Source organism: Castor canadensis, chromosome 5, assembly GCF_047511655.1.
Source record: "Castor canadensis chromosome 5, mCasCan1.hap1v2, whole genome shotgun sequence".
NCBI lineage: Eukaryota > Metazoa > Chordata > Mammalia > Rodentia > Castoridae > Castor > Castor canadensis.
The window spans coordinates 1,327,660-1,350,126 of record NC_133390.1 but is presented as its reverse complement, the minus strand read 5'-3'; the positions used below and the strand labels follow the sequence as shown (position 1 = coordinate 1,350,126).

Here is a 22,467-nt window from a genome sequence, read left to right as displayed (position 1 = left end):
ATCCCACGTAGCACTGATGCTGAAACAGCTCTTCCTTACCACACTCTGTGCAGGTGGAGAGCTCTCTGCTCCTTTCGTGTGTTGGTGGCTTAGGTCTCTCTTCTCTCCTCATTCTCTCCACTGCTTTGCAACTGGCTGGTGGGAGGGTTTCTAAACATAATTTCCATGGAAATAAGTATTTTTTTCTATTTTTTGTATAGTTATACCTTGAAATTTAATCTTCAAAGGTAACAACTGTGAGAAGCAAGTCTAAATCTAAAGGTTGAATTCTTACAGATTACCTTTATTTTTTATTTTCTGAGACAGGGTTTTGCTTTGTAGCCCAAACTGGCATTGAACTCTTGATCCTTTTGCCTCTGCCTCCTCAGTGCTGGCATTACAGACATGTAGATTACTTGTAAATCTTAGAATTTAGGAACCCTCACCTAAAAGCAATTGTTTCCCCATTGCTGCGCTCCTGTTGGATTCTTAAAGATGGACACATCTTATCTGTCTGTATAGGTCACCTGGCTGTGGTAGTAACATCACGATACAAGAAAAACACACCTTTCTGTGAAAATTGAAGTAGCTGACAAAACTAGAGACTGTACCAAAACACAGCTGTCGAGGTGGAGAAAATCAGTGAAGCTGTTCATAGCTTAAACTTAACCAAAGCTTTACTGAAATAATTTTATTTAAATCTGTTTTAATTTAAAAAAAAGCCTTTAATTCCTATAAAACAAGATTCATGCATCCTCACCCATTTTTTTGTATTCCTGCTTCTTTTCTTACAGATAGAGCCTAGGTCCTAAAGATGTCCAAACTAGAATCACACCTAGTTTCTAGAGTCAGGGAAATCTCAGGCCCACTTCTGCTGCCAGTGGGGCGCTCTGTTGGCTGGCTGCGGAAGCCCTCTTGGTGAGTCTCAGATCATACCCCCCATGCTTACACAATAGGACAATGAAAACCAGGAAGCCGGGGCTCTAAAATAAGCTCTCAAGCAGGCAGTCTCCGAGGAAGGAAGCAGCCCCACCACTGCCCACACCACGAGGCGCCTCCCTTCATGGCTTGTCCTTGGCTGGGAGCTGGTCCCGGCATGGTGCACCAGGTGCTGTGTGATTCACCAGCCACACCGTGCTTTCCTTAGTGTTTCTGGGGCAGCTCCCAGTCTTGGTTGGAGACACTTGCAGACCCCGCCTAGGCAGTGGCCTCAGGTCTGCTTACTGCTCCTCCTGCAGGCTTCCAGTAGCTCTTCTCACATCCCTGGCCATAGCAAGAGAAGCTGGTTTCCATGGGTGCTGAGTCCTCTGGTCACATGGCTGCTCCTTGCTGAAGTGATGGTTTTGTTTTGTTTTTGCCACCTTCTGGCTGTCATTCTTTGGTTCTGGAACTGGTCTTGTTTGTGGGGAAGGTTCAGGGTGTTAGAAAGTTCTGGAACTTCTGAAGTCATGATTGTGTGTGTGTACACGGTGAGTGGTGGTCTTACCATCTTCTCTTTGCCTCCGCCTAGCCTCACCTTCCTGGCCCACTCTTGCCTCTCTGGGGAGGAGGCCTTTCCATGTGGGCCTGGAGGAGGTGCCAGTAGTGCCGGGCCTCAGGCTTCTTGCAGGGGTGCAGGCTTGCACGCTACCTTCCAGAGCCCCGAGGATGCTGCTGGGGCCAGGGCACTGCCTACATTTTCAGTGATGTCCCAGGACTTAGCTACTTCTGTTTTACTGGTCATTAGTCTGAGCACATATCTCTTATCTGCCCCTTTAGCACATTGGGGTGTGCTCTGTGACCCACAGAGCCCAGTGGGTGTTAGAAAATGTTAACTAAGTACAGTACAGTAATGCCTCATGTCACTTTGCTCTTACTGGTGATTTCTTCCGTGTTGGTTGACTGAGCTAATTATTTATATAGCAATATTTGATTATAACTTTTAATTCATAGAATTTTAAAAGATGTTTCTTGATTTTAATGTTGTATATAGTGTTCTTTTTCATAAGACGGTTTCCTGGTGATTTTTATTGAAAAAGTAAGACTGAAGGAATGAAACGTATCGCATTATGGGTTCAGAAATGCCCAAAAGGGGTTTTATAACCTGTTAAGCAGTTGGGTTTAAAATAGGGTTTAGCATAATGTACCATAAGCTGTTGAATATTAGAGGAGCATGGTGCTTGAGAAAGAATAAGTAATAGGGAGTAAGTAATGGGATTAATTTGATTAAAGCACTATAGAAAGAGAGAGAGAGAGACCTAAAGTACCAAGGTGACCACCCCCTCCCCCAGACTATCAATATACACTTAAAAAAAAAAAAAAAGGATGGGGTAAAATAGATCTTTTCCAGGGTAAATATCAGTGGGAGTGGGGTGGGCATAAGGAAAGGGTGAATGAGGGTGAATATGGTATTTTGTGTTCATATATGAAAAAAGAAGAAGGAAATCTGTTGGAATTGTTCTAAGAAGTGTGGGGGAGGGAGATGACGGAGAACGATGGAGGGGTAAATCTAATTAGGACATATTGTAAGCACATATTAAATAGCATACAACTATTGTATGCTAATAAAATCAAACTTTTTTTGAAAAAGGGGAAAAATAGGGTTCAGTGTGTATTTGAGCCTTGTTAAAGGCCTGTGTGTTTCGCTCCTGCTGGCTTGCTACTGTCTTGCTACTGAGCCTAGCGTGGTTTCCCCAGTGCTGTCAGCTCATTTTGGATCCAAGGTGAATTTGTTGTCTGAAATTGCCTTTCAAATGAAAATATTTAAAAATATTTGAAAGTTTTGGTTAGTTCTCTATAATGATTTTTTTTTGGGGGGGGGTGACAATACTGGGGTTTGAACTCAGGGTCTCACTCTTGTTAGATAGGTGTTCTGCCACTTGAACGGCATCCTCAGCCCTTTTTACTTTAGTTATTTTTCAGGTAGGGTCTCATGTTTTTGCCCAAGGCTGACCTCTGATGTGATCTGGGATACTTTTGACTTACAGATTTGGAGGGGGGAGGGATTTGGGTGTTAGTACCACACCTGCCTGCCCCATGTGGGTGTTGGGGAGATGTGCAAGTGCATGGAGAACCTGCCAGATGCCATACATGCAGGCTCTGCTGGGCCCTGTTTACCCATGAACCCCTTGGGTACTGGACCTGGCTCTCTTCTACCCTTCCTCCTAGCTAGACCCTCACATATGGGGTGGAAAGGGAGGCATGGTCCCCTGCTGTCATAGAAATGCCCAACTAGACCCACACATGAAAGGCGGCTACCATGAGGAAGGAGAGAAAGTGAAGACCTCGGTGCTGGGTGGAGATGGGATGGGATAGCTAGAAAAAGTGAGGCCAGTGCCGCATCCCGTGCTGTGAGCTCACAGCCCCACTTGCCGCCTGCAAGCTGCACTCCTGTCTCCTCTGTCATGGTGTCCTCTTTTCTGCTCAGCCTGTTCTGCTCAGGTTTTGGCTTCCCTATGCCTCTGAAGTGACTCTTCCAAACCCTAATGACCTGTCTCTTGTCAAGGTCAGCAGCCAGTATTTCATCTTTATCTTATACAACATCTCAGCAGGACTTGACAGAACTGGTCCTTCTTTGGGGCTATGCCAGCCCTGTGACCTTCTCCGTCTTCTGGACCCACTCCCCTCCTGTGCTCCCCTCTGTTCCTGCTCACATCCTGGACTCCCACCTCCCCCAAGCCTCCTGGTCCTACCATCTGCCTGCTGCCCACATCCATTGGAGTCCATTCTTCCTCTTTCTCTCATCCTCTACCCAGGTCCCTGAAAGGCCTGTCCAGGCTGCTTCCTGCATTTGCTTTGGAACCTTGTCCAAGCTGCAGTGGCCTCCTCATTGGCTGTCCTGGGCCCAGACCTGCCCCCTGCATCCAGGCTTCCTTCATAGCACACTGCAATGATCTCTCCAGTTGGATTTGGTCATGTGACCTCAGCTCAGCCTTTTCCAGGGACTTCCTGTCACAGTGGGAGGATATTTCTTAGGAGAAAGCCCATGATTCTGGCCTGTTCCCTTCACTTTCCCTATATCTGCTCCTCCCTCTGGATGGGGGCTCTGCCCTAGACCTACTGTTGTTAGTCATTAGGTCCCATTTTGTCTCCCAGAAGAGAAATGTCTCCTCATACCCTTTTCTTCTGTGTCACTTAGTCTCCTGAGCATGCAGGATGACCCTCTGTGTGTTGCAGGTGAGTGTCTGTTCCTTGCCTGGAACCTAAGTCGTTTGGAGGCAGAGGCAGACCTGGATGCTGTGACTCTGGTTCTTGCAGCAGGCCTATCTACAGTTCACACTCCCAGGCACTCTTTGGCCTGTATATGGGTCAAGGTTGGTTTGGCAGCATTGTGGCAGTAAACCTGGCTAGTGTGACTTTCAGCTCCTGGGCTGCAGCCAAGACACCATCATCACCACAAGCATTTCTAGACCTTGTCTCCATTCTGCTGCTTCAAGTACAATTTTAGCCTGTGTATGGGTCCTTGTATCTGTCTCTATCTTGATGTTGTGGAAAAGAAAGGAAGCAGGAAGGTGCAGCATCTCCATCAGAAAAGCAAAAGCTTGTCAGAAAAGCCTGAGCAGCCTCATTCGCTGTAAGAGAGTGTGTATCAACACATGCAGGCTTGAGAGTGAAAGGCCCCTACTGGATCAGCAGGAACCCTAGCTGTGAGTCCAGGTCACTGACCAAGAGAGGTTTCAACTGAAGGGCGTGTGGTGCTACACTTAGCACTCATTCACCACCAGAAATTCTGGACCTGTTGGGAGAGCCACCCTCACCATGGGTGGACAGGTAGAGGTCAGATGCAGGCTCTAAATTCGTGCAGACTCACTAGAGATGGGGCTATCTGTGGCCAATGGGTTTCCTACTCCTTTATTCCAAAGTAGACACATTTACTCACCTAGTGATGAAGCCTTTCCCCGTGGCAAGAGAAACCTGAGTATGTGGCACCTTTGCTGAGTTTGGGCCTGGTTAGAGAAGAGCAGAGGAGGATGGTGCTGGGCTAAGTGGGCCTCTGTCTCTATCAGATGCCTTCTGCAGGAAGGGCTGGTGAGGACTTAAGATGTGTTTGTGGGCTGTATACCACAAGTGGGTCTGACCTGTGCCAGAAGGTAGAGGGCAGTGCTGCGATTGGACAGAGTGTAGAGGGCTCTGGCTTACACTTTGGTGGCCAAGAGGGCAGACCAGCTTTGGGGTACAGAAGAGGCTGTGCCCGTCCCTTGCTTTGCTTTCCCTTTGAGCTCCACATGGGCCTCTGAGCGAGCGTGCTGAGACTCTTCTCACCGGCCTCTCCAGGTCCATATCATATTGAACCAGTGCTTGCTTTTGCTGCCTTTCTTCTCCCAGCAAATGTCACTATACCCACCCCATTACCAGAAACCTGGCAGTGCTCCCAGCCTCCCCACTTTCACTCACTGTCTCATGGTCCTGCACCCTGTGTACCTGCTGTCATGTGGCCTTCTCCCAGGTGTCCTCTCCCCCAGGTCTCCCTGCTGGCTGGCAGGCCTCGGCATCTTCCTTTCGCTTCCATGGAAGCCTAGTGACTGGGCCTGCACTTACCCCACACTGTTGGTGTCCTGCACATGGTGGCTGGAGGTTGTTGTCCTCTCCTGTACTTGCCACCCTTAGAGATCTACCTATGTATCTGAATAAAACATTACTCTTTAACCCTAAGGTGAGCTGGGCCTGGCTCCCACCTGCCTACACCCTCCTTCTGACCACTCTGCCCACATCTCCCGATAGATCTGAGGCCTCTTCAGACTGCTCTTCCTATCTGCTTGGCTCCTGCTTCCAGCTTCCTGGAAGCTTCTCACGTGTGTTTCACTCGTTCCAATTTTTGGCTGTCCATGTGCTGCCTGTCCTCTGCTGAGGGCCTCTTGCCTGGCTCACTATAGGACCACTGCTGTGGCCAGGCCCCTCCTGACCACAGAGGTGTCCTCTATGTTTTCATTGGACCAGCTGCAGGGAGTGGTTCATTGCCTGTGCCCTGGAACCAGACTATTATGTGTGAATTGTTTCCTCCTTACTGTGTGATCTGGGCACACCACTTGACCTGCTGAGTCTGTTTCCCTTGTGCAAAACAAGATACTAATACCTCATTCCTGAGAAGATGAAATGGCTGGGTAGAGTGTTTGCGGCAGTGTCTTGCTGACAGGTAGACAGGATGTGCTAGTGAGTCCTGGAGAGCACTTTTAACATATTTTGTCACACACTTGCCAGCTTCTTTAGAGCACTCATCTGGTTCAGTCTTATGCTCAGGGTTTGTGCTTTCTTCTCAGGGCAGAGGCTTCTCTGCTGTAGGCTGGGTAGCTGGCAGGACATCCCTGATGCTCACGGCCTCTGCCTTGGGATTAGAAATGAGACCAGGCTATGCTTAGTATGTTAAATGTACAGAGTCTGTGTTCACCACAGAGCAGAAACATCTCCAACCAGGGGACATGCTTCTTCTTCCCAACAAGAAGCTCATTAGTTGTTTTTACCAGCCAGTGGGTGGAGGCTCTAAAGATGAATGTCTTGGGTTGTGGCCTGACAGGAATGTCCACCCTGCCTTCCTGGTTCAGTGTCACTCCTCAGAGAGGTGTGGGACTGGCGACTGAGGGAGAGTGATTTCCAGTGGGATAGTGTGTCTGTGTTGTGTCTAATAAGCTACAACTGGTCATTCTTGAACAACTAGTATTAAATTAGGGTCTTTTTACTTTAGATTGCTCTGTTAGCCTTCATAAAAAATCATGTACCACTTATGTCGGATGCAGATCAGTACTGTATCATTTTAAGGTACATAACCCAAAGTATACTATTAAACACAGCGTGCAACCTGAAACACAGAGTATCATGTGAAGCGGTTGCTGAGCTAGCTAGACCTGGTGTTTCCAGAGATGGCTTAGAGACCTTGCCTGCCTTGGACTTTTGACAGCCTGCAGCTCTCCCGGGCTCTAGAACATCTGTGTACCATGTGGACCAGAGGTTGCAGAGGGGGGTTTGCATCTAGGTAGTGACCTCAGGCTTACCTTCCTGAACCCACTTGAGGCTTAGTCTCCAGTCCTATCTAAAGACGATGATTTATATAGGAAGTAGTCTAAATGTGAACCTATAGAGATAAAAACACTTTCAGTATAAAATGTGTGTGAATTAAATACAGGCAAGCTTCTTTCCAAGTGGTTGATTTACCTTTTCTCCCCTTCATTTAAAGGTTTTTAAAGCTGTGTGTGAAAGTTCATATTTATCTTGTAAAAACTTTCAGGATACACAGATGTGGCAGCAGTACGTGGGGTTACACCTGGTTATAAACATCTGCTTTGTAGAGCAGATTGGAAGTGTTAGCCATGGGGTTCTCCTTGCACAGGATGTGAGGATGGTGATGGCCCAGTTTTTGTTCCCAAGTCAAGTGTCATCCAAAGACCCATAGCAGTGAGTTCCCTGGAGAATTCTACAGGAGGCTGCAGAGGGGTACAGGGGAGGGGTGCCAGCCTGCCCAACCAGCCAAGAAGCTGAGGCTTCTGACACCAGCTCAATGTGTGACTTTGTAAGTTTAATGAACCAAAGGGAAATGTAAAGGTAAACATCTTTTGATTCCCAAGGTAGAGTAGGCGGTACCTAAGTCCCTAAACCCCTCTCCCAGTCAGTAGGAAATTGCCTGTCCGTTAGTCTCTTGGTGGCGTCCCAGGAAGTGTAACCTTGGCATGGAGGATCCAACCCAGCTGGCGAGCTCCTTTCTCCCAGACCGTTTCTGTCCATGTCTGGTGGTGGGCCGCGGCAGCAGGCGCTGTGACCACTTGGGGCAGGCCGTCCAGGCGGGCGTCCTAGCAGAGGCTGGGCCGCAGGAGGAGCGCGGCAAGCAGGAGGAGTGGGCCGGGCGCGGGGCGTGGGCTACGGGCGCGGAGCTCCATGCTGGGTGGCGACCCCACAGCTGATGACGAGTTGCCGCCCGGGGTCAGGGTCAGGGCTGCCGGGGTGGATGCGGTGGTCGCCGACTCAGGCTCGGAGCGGGTCTGCGTGGGCAGCAGCAACAGGGCCAGCAGCAACAGCAGCAGCGCCAACGTGGGCCGGGCCGCCATGGCGTGAGCTCGGCGTCTGCTCGCTGGGACTGCGGGCGTTAGCCCTGCGTGGAGCTTCTGCTCCGAGGAGACCTGGGGGTTCTGCCCAGCGAGGTCCAGCGGCTGCGTGGTGGGTGGCAGTTAACGCCCAGTCCCAGGCCGGATGTGCGGGTGCCAAGCGCGTGGAGGAGGGAGCCCTGCACCCACCCAGGGGTCCGCGCGGCTGGGCTGTCCTGCGACGCCCACGCGCCCTCGCTCGCTGCCCTCCTCCCCCCACTTCGTCGAGGGCTTCGTCACCTGGCTGCGTGGGTATAGTTAAAACCTTTTTTCAGAGCTTTTGTTTTGAAAGCTTTGACGTTGGCCCCGTGGTGTAAGTAAAACTTTTTCCTAATGCTTTTCAAAAGTTTTGCTGCTGTTTAATGTTTACTCTCTGTGCCGGAGCTGGGAGGACACCATTTCCTAGGTCATCAGCTGCTGTTTGCCTTTGGAAACTGGTGCACATCTCTTTTTTCTTCCCCAGCAGAGTGTGTGACATTTCCAGACAGCCAATACTTGACCTCAGACATTAGAATTCCTTGAATGCTGGGTTTGCCCGCAGACTAGTCTTGTTGACTGCCCAATGGGAAAAGATACAGGATACAATGTTGGAGGGGACAAATTACAGTAGTGGCCCTGGTTTTGCCAGACATGGCTTATACTAAGATAAGCACATTTCAGGCCTATTTTTATTGCAAATCAGAAGTTTTAGTATTATCTTCTTTACTTTAATTTGATCCCTACTTGTTACCAATACAGGGTTTAAGAAAAATTTTAATTTTCTGGAAATACTCATGTAAGCACTTCAAGCGTCCCCTCCTCCTACTCCCTGCAGTCAGCCCTTTTTGCAGACCCCCTCCAGTCAGTGTCCAGTGGGAGAAGCCATTTCTTCAGAGCATCTTTGGGGGCTGTAATGGAAGGAGGAGGGGGGATCAGAGGTAGCTGCTACCGCAGTGTATTTTTCAAAGTGTGACTGCATACCACATAAAGAGAACAGAAGAAATAAAGAGCCAGGGCTCCTCTGAAAAACGGCTGATTCTAGGACAGGGCGGGGTATGCCCAAGGTGAGCCCTGAGCACCTGCTGGTGCCACCAAGTAAGAAAGTGCTCAGAAACACAACGGCCCACACTGACGGCAGCAGCTGAAGGAGCCACCAGTGCTGGATGCTGGAACACTTCCAGCAACAAAATAAAGTAGTATTGGATTACAGCCCACAGCATCAGATGAATACCCACGAGTCCACGCTGACATAAATAAACGACTGGTAAATAAACAAATGGGGGAGGAGACAAAGCTCACAGTCCAGCAGACCCAGGTCACTTCTGCAGACACCGTGTCCTGGAGGAGGGGCATCGCTCCCCACCCTAGGCTGGGCCCTCAGGGCCCCTTCCTTCCAGACAGCTCCACCTGGAAGCACAGGAGGAGCCCGGCAAACACCCTGCACCAAGTGTCCAGGTACCGCCTCATGAAAGTGGCCTTGGCCTCCGTGGCCTTCCATCTGGTAACCTACAGCCCTACCCCTCCAGGTGAGGGATGGCCTAAAAAGTGCAGGACTTGTTCTCCTGAGAACTGTCAAGGTCATAACAGGGAGAGTCTGAGACCCTCTCAGTCAGGAGGAACTGAGGAGATGTGACAACTAAATGTCAGGTGCTGTCCAGGACGGGGTCCTTGGGTGGGAGGAGGATGTTAGGGAAAATGAGGAAATCTGACTGAAGTGTGGACTTCAGTTAATAGTAATTAATTGATATTGGTTCATTAATCATAACAAGGCTATCATATAAAATGTAAGATAATAATAGGAGAAATTGGGGTGAGTTATATGGAAATGTCCTGTTCTGCTGCTTAACCTGCCTTTAACTCTAAAATGGTTCTAAAAATAAAGTCTATTTAAAACAAATCAGTTTTTAGGAAAACACATTCTGCTCCAAAAAAATATCACCAGTCTTGTGTTAATTGTGCCTTTGTTTTTCTTAGTAGGTTAATTACCTTTGTTACCCTAAACAATATATCCTTTGGTTTTGAAAACTGAGTGGTAAATACACACTTGGAGAACACATTTGGTATACATAAGTAACAAATCAGCAAGCAGTACAGCTGTGGGCCCCAGGGACTTAATTTGCTCTGGTTCTTCTGGGAGGAGTGTATTTTCTAGCTCATATATTTGTATCTATCAAGTAGGACCACCACTGCCTTCTTCCACTTGAGCTTCCCCCTCTCTCCTGTTTTCTTGTGCTGAGTTGCCTTTCTTGAGTTACCTTGGACAGCTGTAGTTGGCTATGAATGGTCTTAGGTGGTCTTGAGTGGCCTTGGGAAGTCTTGGTGGCCTTCAGTGACCTTGGTTGGCCTTGGATGGTCTTGGGCAGCCTTGGACACCTTTGAGCAGCGTTAGATGGCCTTGGGCACCCTTAAGCATCTTTGTGATCTGTCTGAGAGGAGAGGTTGCAGATGCAGTTAGCTTGGGTTTAATGGAGCACACCTATCTTGTTATAGTCACTTCTTTGAAGACTTGGGTGCTATCTGGGTGTAAACTTAGATTCTGGAGTTGTCCTGCACAGTGGGGGCCTATAAAGGAGTAGGACCAGAGGAGGAGGCTGTTACCCATCATACACATTGAACTGGGCCCTTCTGGGATAGAGTTAGAGTCCAGGGAAGAAAAGGTAAGCGTTGGGTCAGGATAGGTGCAGTGAGGGTCATGTCCCTGCTGTAGCATGGAGATATGAAGCGTAAGGGACCAGCCAGGGAGAACCAAACTGCTTCACAAGGAAGGATTCTCAAGAGAGTTTACGTGAAGCTCCCACCACACACGCTAGCTGTGACCTCTGGCAAAGCTGAGGAAGACTCTTCTGACGGGATCGGATAGATGTGTTTCAGGGGCCTGTGAAGAAGCAGGGCAGCCAGGGAGGCACCAGGAGCTTTGGGAGCTGGGGTGTTGCCTGGCAGCTCATGAGCTATAAACACCACTTGCTGCCCTGACCCTTTCTTCCTCCCACATGGTGGTCCCCTCTGTGGTGCCAGCTCCACACACTCCTCAAGGTCTAGCTGTATGGAGCCTAGGCTTTAATCTTTTCCCTGGGGGGAAATACTTCCAAATGAAGTCCCCAAATTCTGAATACAGCACTGGAGAACAGGGCTAGTGCAGAGGGCACTGCTTCCTGCAGGGAGATGGCTTTCATTCCTAGGTGATTTTTCTGTTCATTTCAGATGCATTGTTGATCATTTGTATTTTAATGTATCACTGTGTGGCTTCTGATGTCTTAGAGGAGCTTGGGTTTCATTTTCGCCTTTCAAGAATAATGAGAGAGATGGAAGGTCTGGCTTCCATGTTTTCTTCAACTGCTTCTGACTGGCCCATCTCTGGCCTCTTAAATGTGGATGTTCTCAGATCACAATTAATTAATTGTATTTTAGATGAGCCAACCCATAAGAGCTAGCCCTAAGGAAATATTGAATTCTTTTGAACATTGCAAAGATAAAAGCATTCTAACATTGTGTTGTGTTTATGCTCACTATTAAATTTATTTCATACTAGATAGACTATATACCCCTCACTCACAGGGGATATGTTCCAAGATGTCCCACAAGGGCCTGAAATGGGCTATTAAGTACTGAGCCCTATATGTGCTATGTTTTTTTCATATATGTACATACCTGTGATAAAATTTAATTAATAAATCAAGCAATAAAATAATTACAATAACTAATAAAATAGAAAGTTATAACACTGTAGTCAAAGCTATAAGAATACGTTCTCTCTCAGAATGTAATTATACTGTACTCACCCTTCTGATGGTGGTGTGAGATGACACAATGTCTACGTGATGAGATGAGGCCAGGTGAATGACACAGACATTGTGACATAGCCTTAGGCTAGTATGTGAGCATCACCTCAACACAACACTGCAACACCATGGCAGTCCATCTGATAACTGATGTACCTACTAAGTGACTAAAGGGCAGGTAGCATATACAGGGTGAACACTGGGCACAGGGATGATTCACCTCTCAGGTGGGGTGGAGTCACACAGCAGATTTCTTCATGCTACTCAGAGCAGCATGCAATTTAGAATTTCTGAAGTGTTCATTTCTGGAATTTTCATGAATATCGTTGGACTGTGGTTAACCTCAGATATCTGAAACCATGGGCAATAAAACCACAGATGAGGAAGAGCTGAAGTATGAGTGAGTATATTTCAGAGTATGTAGGTGATTTCAAGAACTGCTTTCTTTATGAAGACATGGGGTTGTGGGAAGATAGTGGACTGGAAATGGCACATGCCAGGAAGCCCACTTCTGTCCAGTCTGTGCAGTTCTCAACTAGCTGGGTGGGCTTTCTGTTTATAGTATGGTCATGTCTAGTAACTTGAGTGAAATCAGCTCTGCTTTTCTAGTTTGCTGTGCTAGTAAAGTAACCTTGTCTTGTTCTGTGAAGGTGCTATGAAGGACATCAGCAATCTGGTAGAGAAATTCAGCAAGATGTCATTTCATGGTTTGGGGCCATTTGCTTCCCACTTGTTGGTGTGTTATCAGTAGAATTTAAGGTTTTCAAAGCTGTTTTCCTTTTTTCTTTTCCATAGCATTATTCATTCCTTTCTTTCCCTCTGTTGCAATTGTATCCTGGAATAGGCTTATTAAATTCCATGGGGTTTTTTTTTATAGGTCGTTTTCTCTGATGGCTGTGTTGCCTGCTGAGTGTAAAGCCCTTTTAAGACTTAACAAAGCTCTCTGTGTTCTGTGTGGGTTGAGGTGGTGTTCAGCATTGCAACCTTGACTAGTATATTATGTGTGAATGCAGCCTGTCAGCTGACTTACTGTTCTAAGTGTGTCCATCATTGTTTCTCAAAAGCCATCCTAAATACTTGGTCTAGAGGTGGAAGGCAGAGCAGATTTGAGTGTTGCCACACTGGCACAGCAGTTCCAGAAGTGACCCTGTACTCATAAACCCCAAGAGGGAGTCACACTTGCTGCTCCTTTTACTGTCCTAACAATGAATGACCTGGGGATTAGTCAAAACAGCAAATTTTTTTTAAAAATGAGTTTTCTCAATAGCTTTAACAATTCTGACAAGCTTCCCTCTTACAAACCCTGTTTCATGGTGGCAAGGGGGAGGCAAGTGGTTCTTCCAGGATGAGGCTCTACCATTGCACAAACCGAGGCTAGTGCCATCTGTGATAGGCTTGTGTAATTCCAGGGCACACACAGGTGGAAGGGATCATGTTCTGATGGAAGTCGTATGCATGGCTAAAGGTAAAACAGGTGTGTGACCATTGGGCTAGTGAAGCGATGGATGATTTGGGAAGGTGTTTTGTTTGTTCCAGTTTCTACTAAAGACCCTTCAGAATCTAAACAATTGTCTTTTTCAGGACTCACAAATGTCAATCATTGAAGCTGTCCCAGATGGAAGTTTTTGTTTTGTGTGAAGCAAGTCTCACTGGAGGTGCTTAGATATAAGTGAGAGTCAGGGAAAGAAGGCATCATGAGAAGGAAAATGGCAGAATAAACTTTGGGGCTGCTAATTTGTCACCTCTCTCTACCAATTGTTCTTCCCCAAAGCAGGGAGGAGGGCTGGCCCTGAAGGCCTCAGGCAGGAAAATGCTACACAGAACACAGGGGTGCAGTTTCATTAATAATTGTAAAGGGTTCTAATGTACCCATTGGCCAGATCAAGTCAAGGACAAGAGAAGACAAAGGTGTGAAATGTGAAAGAAGCAGTGGGTCTATCTCTGTGGGCAGAATGCCCCAAAACCCAAGTAGTCCTATCCTATGTCTTGCTCTTCACACTCCCAGGACCTAGTGGGTGGCTGTTGTTCATCCCTGAGGGATCATGATAAAAATAACTCAGATAGTAAAAGGCTTCCCCATGGTAGCAGAAGTACAAACAGTAATATTTTTCATATGTGCAAGAATATGTGAAAGAGATAACCACATTAACATTAGCAACAATAAGATAAAGTATTTAGGAATAAATAGGATAAGAAGAAAATATAAAACTAGAGAAGGTGCAGAGTGGCCTAGAGCAGGTGGAGAGAGGTGCCTTGCTCTTGTTGGAGTGTCTTGGGGTCATGAAGATGTCAGTTTTCTTTAGGTCCTAAGTTTAATGTGGCTACAGCAAAAATAGGGAAGCAACAATAGTCCATTCTGGGGGAGGAGTGTTGATTCTAAAGTTGAAAAAGAAAACCAAACAAATGTGAGCACCCAGGAAACTTAGAAAAGAAAGAGCAGAAGAGGCAAGCAGCCCTTCCAGAGATCATAGCAGATCAGTAGCCATGTACCCCATAACAGCAATCAGGCCAGCATCCAGTGGTCCATAGGCGACATCGCCTGGTGACGTCATAGCCATCCTGTTTGAATCAGTAAACCCTAGATGTTCATGCAATGACAAAATTTCCCAGTGGTGTATTTCTCAAGTTGTGTCCCTATTAAGTGATGCATGACCATAGATGAATGAAACTGGAAGTTTGGTAATAAGCCAAAACATGGGTTGAAGTCTAGGGTTTAATAGGGGTAATATCTCAATTTGCTGGGTCAAAGATGGACTTTTTAGCAAATGCTCCTGGCCCAGTCAGATGCCAGATTTATACCTTACACTAAATACCAGAACAAGCTCCAGGTGGTTAGAGAGTTAACTGTGAAAAAATTCTGCCAGTATTAGATAAAAACGTGGGTGAATAAGAAAGCCTTTTCAAAAAGTATAACTCAGAATTTAGGTTCAACAAAAGAAAAGGAGGATGAATTTGTCTGCATGAAAAAATATTGCAGCAGAAACTTCTGCCTGATCAAAACCAAACAACAGTATACCTTAAGATCAAACGACAAAAATATCAGTTGTGGGAAAAATCTTTGTCACATAAATATTTTTTAAATTGAAGGAAAAAGACAAACACCCTGTAGGAAACACACACACAAGCAAAAATTACATAAAAATGGCCTGTCAGTTTCATCGGGTGCCATTCCTCCAGGAACACATTCCAAAGCTCTCACTTTGTTAGCTGTCACCATTAGTGGCACTGCCATGGATCCGGTGCCTCACTGGGAGTACGCGTTGGATAACAGGGAAGGGGCAGTTGCCTTTCATCTCTGAGTTTGCCCTCAGTTCTGCTTTGAGATGTGCACTGTAACTGAAGCAACAGTAACTGTATACCTAGACTTCTTAGGATGCAGGTACTTGTCATTTGATTAGGGAATGTGAAGGTCACAGTGTCGTCACACACCTGCCAGCTCCAGCTGCCTGGTGCCCACTTGTCCTCTTTGTCCACTCTTTCTACCCTGGATGGCTCTGCAGTTTCTCCTTCCCTAAACCTGGATGGCTCTGCAGTTTCTCTTTCTAAACCTAGGGTTGCTTAGAAGTTTCTGTTCTGCTCCCTTTTCCCTTAGGGCAGCTCTATGTTGTTAGGGATTTCATAATGCACTTGGCTGGAAGGTGTTTAAAACAGATTAGATGTAAGATAAGAGGGGTAGTTTTCCATCTGGGAAGGCTGGGCATTTGCATCTCTAGCCACGCCAGCCACAGTTGGGTGACATGAGCAGGGCCCGTGGTCACCTTGCTCAGGTTCTACTTTTGTTACAGATGAATAAGAAGAGACAAAAGTCTATAACTTGCAGAAGGTGGCACAGCTGATAGCTGCACAGGTTGGCCAGACCAGGTGCTTGGGGGATAGAGGGCATGCGTGCATCATTTGTTTGCACTGCTGGACCCCTGCTGCCTGTGTGTGTATGTCTGTGTGTCCTGGGACACTCCTGATTTGTCATGAATTCTTTAACATGTCATAAGTAGTTTCCTGTTTTGCACCCTGCTCTTCTGTTACCTGGATTTTAACAGTTCGTAGTCTTCCTCTTTATATGTCCACCCAGAGGCAGTCTGTGGGTCTCACATCTGGCTCTGCACTGTCACCACATCCTCTCCAGCTCCCTTGGCAGAGGTCACCAGATGGAGACTTTCGCCTGAGATCCACCCTCCTGGTGTGAAGACACTTGTAGCTTTTGACCTACTAGTCCACCTTTTGTTTTTCCAGACCAAGTATTAAGACCCATATTTTGACTCACTTCTTAGCATGCTTTAGGTTGTAGTTTCAGAAAAACCCCTCAAACTGGGTGTAAGCAAAAATTGTTTATTTGCTCCTGACAGTTTCCCTGGGTGTCTGTAGTCCCATGCCTGAGGCTTTCAGCTACACTGCGAGGAGGTGTCTCTGTTGTTCCCTGTCTTAGGCATTCAGTAGAAGCTGAGAGTAGCCAGAACAGGCTCCATTCCAGTTTGAAGTCAGGTGTGAACATGCATGTCTACCCACCACACCCTCTTTCAGAAAGCTCAGACCTCTTATTTTTAACTTTAACCTTCCACTCCATGAGCTGCCGCAGGGAGAAAAGAAGCTGGAATTGGTCAGTTTGCTTTATACTTCTTTTCACTTGACCTTTTCTCTTGCAAACTCAGAGGAGACAATCTTGAGAGTCTTCACTTTGTGCTGCCTTCTTCCTGGCTGAGAGGTTGAGACGGAGAGGGCTGGCATCCTCTAGTTGGAGAGGCAGGCAGCTGGCTCACAGCCTCCTGGGAAACAAACCTTAAGGTGTTCCTCTGTTTATCCTGTGATGGAATTATGATTTCCTTGTTTCCAGCTAGCATGGAAAGCAGAGCTGTGTTTTCCAGGCCGCCGGCAGGTTTCCGAGCTGGGCCGGGCTGTGCCTATGAGGATTTGCTGGTGACACGCCATTCAGCGGGACTGGGGAATTTCTTCACTGTCTCTTGTTTATTTTCTTTTTCTCCCTCAGGAGTAGAACTAAATAATTGCTACTGACTGGAATCTTTTAATTCCCGGGGGATTAGACTCCTCATGATGGCAGTTTGAGGAATAATCCTGATTTATTTAAGCACATACCAATCCCTGTGGAGGTTCCAGTACTGCAGGATCTGTTAGCATTTAGAGCACATTTAATATTTCTAGTCACTGTTGCTGCCAAAGTTCATTTTATCTTGACTAGGTCATTGATTTTTTTTTTTTGCCCTTATTTAAAAGAGTAATAAATACATATGTTAAATCAAGTCTCATGGACAGCCTGTGAAAGTACAGACTCCTATGCCTCTTCCTGGGAGCAGTTCGTGCCTCATAGCTCCTTGAGAGTGTGTCGCTGAGCCCGTGCCACCCCCGGCATGCGTCCCTCACAGCCTATGTCTCCTGAGCACATGCCCCTGAGTCTGTATCCCTTGAGCCTCTGGCTCCTGAGCCTGGGCCACCCCCGGCATGTGCCCCCTTAGTATGCCGAGCTCATTCTCCATTGGCCATCTGGTTCTGCCAGCCCTGTCCTGTATCCCTCCTGGGAGACCAGGACACCTGCATCTGTGGATCCTTCCTGCTCTTGCTGTCTTCCCTCTTCCACCTGGTCAGCAGTGACTTGAAAGTTAGTGTTCTACCTTCATTGTCAGGAAGTGTCACACACACAGGAAAGTGCACACCTAAGTGAAGTGTCGGAGAGCAAACTGTGTTCTAGGTTCACAGATGCCAGAAGCTCTGACACGTCACTTAGGCAGGGCACACTGAACACTGAACTCTGCGTGACAGATATTTATTAGACCAATTTTAGGTTGATAGCGAAATAAAAGAATGTGCAGAGAATTTCCATCTATCCCTTGACCACCCCCACAACTGCTTCCACTGTCTATACCCCACCAGAAGGGATAATTGTGTGTTGTTATTTATGTATTATTTTTTGTTCACAGTTCCTGGGTTGTCACTCCCTCCCCATGCAGGTCACAGGAGCTCCAATCTTTCCTGGTTTTTAGTGGCCATAGAGAAATTCTCTGGGGTATCCTTGTCTGATAGGAGGTCATAAGACCCTCTTTGTTCCAAAAGGGTCCTGCCCCGTACCCTGTAGGAAAGAAGTCTGAAGCACAGAATAGATGGCCTTGCTGCGTTCTCACTTGGGCTATTAGCAATTACATCTGTGCAGTGGTGTCTTCATAAGACCCTGAAACAGAGTGGGAGCTTCTGGACAGCTGAGCACGTGGAGGCTCCTAGAGGGTGGCTCGTGGAGTCACACAATCTCTTCCTCTGTGCTCTCTGTAATAAACCATTGAGCACAGCCAGTGTCCCTTGAGTTCTGTGGGCAACTCTGGCACATCACTCACACTGAGAAGGGAGTTGTAGGCAATCAGGTGAAACCTTGGATCTGAGTCTGGCATCAACGGGGCATCTTGGGGACCAAGTCTGTGGGGCTGAAGCTCTCTGCCCAAGTGGATTGTGTTAGAACTGAACTGGGCTAGCAGACACTGACTGCTTGCTTGGGGGGACCCACCCCACATCTGGTATCAAAAGCCTGTTGTGAGGACTACTGGGGAAACTGAGTTTAAGTTTGGTTTTCCTGCATTGACACATCACCATCACCTGAAGTCCATGGTTTACAGTAGGGTCCCCTCTTGGTCCTGGGAATACTGTGTGCTTAGACAAAGGTATGATGACGTGTGTCTGCCATTACAATGTCCTATGGAGCAGTTTACTACCCTGAGAGTCCTCTGTGCTCCATCTCTATTTTTCAACTTCATATAAATGCAATCATGAGTCTGTTTTCTTTTGCTCAGAGTTGTACCTTGCTGTGTAATTGCTCATTTTTACTGCTATATATAGTTCTCCTGTGTTTGACCCTGGCCTATGTATGCTCATCCTACTGCAGATGGATATTTTCCAATTTGGGGGCAATTAGGAGGAAAAGTGCTCTGACAAGCAGATCTGCTATAAGGTGCACATGTCTCCATGCAAGCAGATGAGGCCAAGATGGCTCCTGTGGGTGTCCCATCTCGCACTCTCACCAGCCAAGTGGGCGCCTGGGCATACTGTTGGTTGTGAGGCCACATGCGTCCTGAGAACTGCAGCCCAGGTGGGATGACTGCAGTCGGAGGCAGAACGAGTGTTTCACACATGGGCTGAACTCAGCTTAGTTTACTTTACTTGTCTGTGGGAAGAGGAATCCATGAAGCTTGCTTGAGTGTTTCGCTAGGGCTATTTAGTGTAGCACATGGTGCTGAATGTAGAAATATTTCATAAAATGTGAATTTTCACTTGTATCCTTAACTCCTTCCTTATCTGCTTTTTGAAAGGGTGCTACAAGGAAGCTTCTGGAAAGCTTGGCCCTAAGAACAACTAGGGAGTTGGCCAACCTGACAGCTGTGTCTGACAGAGGCTCTGGACTGGAGCGGCCGAGCTGCCTGCCTGCGCCTGCCGACCCTAGGTTCCTCAATATGGGTCACTGTTTAAGGAGTGCTCACACCAAGCCGGCAGAGCTCTAGCCCTGGGACCTCCTTCCTCAGCAAACGTGACGCTTGGCTACTTGCTGGATTTTCCAAACTTCAGGTTAGAAGTCCCAGGTGGCTTCTATCTTGTGACCAATCTTGTTAGGAATGCCACATGTAAGAAGATGAACATTTAGTGGGTTAAGTATGTTTTTTGAGATCCTGCTAAAACATCAGGATTCTTTTATAAATCAGGGTAAACTATGTGATCTAAAGTTCTCTTTCAGTGAATATTATGACTAGTAGACTTATCCTGGGAGGAGACCAGAAGTTCTGCTTTATGGCAAATAAAAACTGCTTATTAGGCACACTCTGGTAGTAGGCAGTAGTTAGGAGCAGGAACACTGGAGATTTTCTTGGGTCCCACCCTTAAATGGCTACAGTAGAACACATGGGTAAACTGAGTCATCCCAGAGGGGAAATGTCATTCTGAAGCTGTGCCAGAAGGCAGGACATGCATCTTAGCACTCTGTCACTGTGTTCATGAAGTCATGCTATGCTCTTTTCCAAAGAGACCAAGGTACTCTATAGTCAGTGGATGGCCCTGTGGAGACCCTTTGCTGTCAGTTCATGGGATTAGGATGAAGTGTGTGCATAGCCTCGTGGGCACATCACTGGGCAACACAGGGCAGACTTTGTGTTTGCAATCTTAGAGCAGGAAGAGGGACTTAGACTGGGTATGATGTTTAAGGTCTGGTTATACTGAAACAACATTACAGCTATTCAGCATCACCTCACTTTTTGATTAGAAGGCGTATCTGGACTCTTGTGTTGGCTCTGTACCCTGGTATTATTAGCAGTATTGTTAGTTATTGTCCCAGTATAGCTGACATTTGTTGAGTGCTTGCTCTGTTCAGGGATGTGCTGAGCTCCACCTGGGTTATCTATCCAGATTTTGTGATTTTCTTCTGTGAAGCATGGTGGTGTGCATTGCTGCTAACCCTTTACCAGAGAAGGATTGTGGGTCCTGCAGGCTGAGTGCAGCCCAGAGCCAGCAGGCCAACTTCTAGTGCTGTCTACAGCCCTGGGCGTGTGGGTCACACTGTCCTGCACAGAGGCTGACATGCTGGCTTTCTGGGATTAGCAAGCATTTATTCAGGTCAACAGGTAACAAGAAGCAGTGAGCTCTTCCAGGGATGCACTTCCCAAGCTCCATGTCACTCACCCCTTGTGGGAAGGGCCTGAAAAAGGCTTAGAGTGACCAACTTTTGAGCAAACAGTATTTGGACATCTCCTTGGCTCCAAAAGTGCATAGGTAGTTTGGCATTGAATCTCACCTCTTTGGTCAGAGACACGATCCACTTCTGTACTGATGACTTACGGACCTGTCGTGAGGTGTTCTATGAGAGAGCCGGTAATGAGAAGCCACTTAGAGGTCACAAGTTGAGGTTGGTGGTGTCCCAGGCCTGTTGCATCATGGGCAAATCAGTGGAGCCATCCTGACTTCCGTCTGTGACCTCACTGTCATTTCCCCCATCCTCTGCATCCTTGAGTTTTGATTTCACATGTTCAGTGTGTAGATTTCATAATGGAGATATCTTTTTATTTGTGTCAGTTAGTTCCAAGGGCTCTTGTGGGAGTTGTTTGTGAGCTTTCACTCTCGCCTGTGATGTGTAAGGAATCTTCACCTGTTGCGCAGCCCTGTCGTGTGAGACTGCAGCTGTGTTCCACAGGGATGGGCTCCTAGTGGGAGCTCCTGAGAGCCACGTTTCTTATCATTTAAGGTTTCATTATTTTTTCAGGCAAAGCCAAAAGCTGAAGAAATGTTATTGTTCGTTAGCTGACTTCACTTTCGTCATCCTCTTTGCCTAGAGAGCTGTATCTTTGCATAGTTACTGTGTGAGGCTGGGTCGTGCTGTTGTGAAAAGATAAGTGTTTTCAGGGATGCCGTGAAAGTGCCGTCCACCAGGCTGGGATGTAGCTCCTGGTAGAGTGTTTGGCTAGCATGTGTGAGGCCCTGGTCTTCATCTTCAGCACCATAAAAAAATCACTCATTGCATTGGATGAAAGCCCTGGGCTCCAGGGAGTGGCTGTTTGAGCTCAGTGTTGTTCATTACAGGAGCACAGAATAGCTCTGTTTTTTAGATATTCTTTGCTTTCTCTCATGAGCATTTTCTGATTTCCTACGTATGTATCCTGTGTGCATTTTCTTCTTAGACTTATTTCTATTGTATTGTGAACTAGTGTACACTAATAATACACGGGTGTTTCACTGTGTTGATTCCATGCATGTGTGTAGTGTACTTTGGACAAGTTCACCCCCCTCACTATGTTCCCATTTTCCTCCTCTTTCCCCTTTTGTACAGTGTTTGGTGGTTTCATTATGCTGTCTTTGAACATACACACATATCATATTTTGTCCTCTTCCCCCTCAGTGTCCTTTCCTCTCCTCCCCCCACTCACCCTCCCTCAGACCGTCCCCCTTTCACATTCATCATCATCTTAGGTCCAGATTCCACAACTGAGCAAGAATGTGCGGTATTTGGCCTTTTGATCTTGTCTTATCTCACTCAACATGTTGATCCCCAGTCCATCCACTTTCCAGCAAATGACATAATCCCCTTTTTCTTTATGGCTGAGTAATATTCCATATTTTCTTTATTCATTCATCTGTTTTTGGGCACAACTTATCATGGTTTGGCTATTGTGAATACAGCTGCAATAAACATGACTGTGCAGGCATCTCTCTTGTATACTGATTTGTACTCCTTTGGGTATATGCCCAAGACTGGTATGGCAGGGTCATAAGTTAAGTCCATTTTTAGTTTTTGAGGAACCTCTGTACTGATTCTAATAGTGATTGTCCTGGTTTACATTCTCACCAACAGTGGAAGAGTCCTTTTCCCCACATCCTCACTAGCATTTGTTGTTTGTTTTCTTGATCATGGCCAATCTGACTGGGGTGGGATGGAATCTTAGTGTGCCTGTCCTTTATGGCTGAGGATGCTGAACAGTGCTTCATGTATTTCTTAGTCATTTGAATGTTTTTCTCTGAGAACTGTCCAGTTCATTTGCCCATTTATTAATTGCATCACTTGTTCTTTGCTGTCTAGTTTTTTGAACTCTTCTCATATTCTGGATATTAATCTTTTATCTGTTGAATAGCTGTTGAAGATTTTCTCCCATTCTGTGGGTTATCGCTTGATTCTGGTAACTGTTTCTTTTAATATGTAGGAACTTTTTAATTTG

General features: G+C 46.8%; 1 protein-coding gene across 12 annotated transcripts in view; it reads left to right on the top strand.

The window, feature by feature from the left end:
* Adarb1 (adenosine deaminase RNA specific B1) overlaps positions 1-22,467 on the top strand; it is a 127,170-nt gene that overhangs the window by 17,216 nt on the left and 87,487 nt on the right. For 2 of the 12 annotated variants that reach the window (XM_074072488.1, XM_074072486.1), the window contains exon 1: positions 19,087-19,339. The exons of the other annotated variants lie outside the window; for them this stretch is intronic. The gene's annotated coding sequence lies outside the window, so the exon portion shown is untranslated. Of the gene's footprint in view, positions 1-19,086; positions 19,340-22,467 lie in introns of those variants that run through there. 12 annotated transcript variants of the gene reach the window in all.